This window comes from Carlito syrichta, unplaced genomic scaffold, assembly GCF_000164805.1.
Source record: "Carlito syrichta isolate Samal-C Ts95f unplaced genomic scaffold, Tarsius_syrichta-2.0.1 Scaffold118244, whole genome shotgun sequence".
Lineage (NCBI taxonomy): Eukaryota > Metazoa > Chordata > Mammalia > Primates > Tarsiidae > Carlito > Carlito syrichta.
Window position 1 is genome coordinate 115,061 of NW_007062340.1, and position 1,215 is coordinate 116,275.

Consider the following 1,215-nt stretch of genomic DNA (forward strand, 5'->3'; position numbering starts at 1 on the left):
CTCCCAAAGGCGCAGGATTACAGGGTGAGCCACCGAGTCCGGGTGAGAAGCAATCTATTAATGATCCCCCCATTCGTGGCATTGAGTAGGTTTGGGATTTTTTCCATTGTATGAATTAATGATGTTGTTGGTAGTCATGCACTTTAATCTTTGTCTAAGGCTTCAATTAGTTCCTTAGGATGGATCTCTGAAAATGAAATTCACGGACACAGGGCCTACACTTTGTTTAAAGCCTTTTGATAACTGTGGCCAATTGAGAGCCCCCAAATTTATACTAACAGACATATGACAGTTCATTGGTTTATGAAAATTTCTTTTCTCCATGTGCTCACCAACATTGAATAATTTAGTGGAAAAGAAAGCAAAAATAATTTGCAAACATATATTTGATAAGTTTAAAATGTCACAAGTTTCATTAGTGTTTATTTATTTATTTATTTATTTTTTGAGTTGGAGTCTCACTCTGTCGCCCAGACTGGAGTGCAGTGGCCGCTCCTGGCCACCGCAGCCTTGACCTGCTGGGCTCCGGCGATCCTTCCGCCTCAGCCTTCCAAGTAGCCGGAATTACAGGCATGCGCTACCACGCCCGGCTGATTTTTTGATTTATTGTAGAGATGAGGTCTCGCTGCCCAGGCGGGTCTCGAATCTGCGGGCTCTGGCAATCCACTCATCTCAGTCTCCCAAAGGCACAGGATTACAGGCTGAGCCACCGAGCCCGGCTAATAAATTTTTAAAATAAGCCAGGCATGGTAGTGTACGGCTGTAGTCCCAGCTACTTGGGAGGCTGAGGTAGAAGGATCAACTGAGCACAAGGAGGTCAAGGCTGTGGTGAGCCGAGACCATGCCACTGCACTTCAGCCTGAGTAACACAGTGAGACCTTGACTCAAGTAAATAAATAGAAACAAAACATGTTTCAAGATTCTTGACAAATTTTTCATTTTAGAGCTCAGAGGACAGGATAACAAGTTCAAGTTTAGTCAATTTGAACTCAGTTTGATTAGCCAACAGGTGCTTTGGTTAGGCCCTGGGTTCTAACTATTCTGACTCTTTTGTCTATTATCAGAAAGGGAAGGGATTTACTACTAGGTATCCAAATGAATGTTCTTTTAAGTTCAAATAATTTACTTCAGGGTAGCGCACGCCTGTAATTCCGGCTACTCGGAAGGCTGAGGTGGAAGGATTGCCAGAGCCCAGTGGGTCGAGGCTGCGGTGGC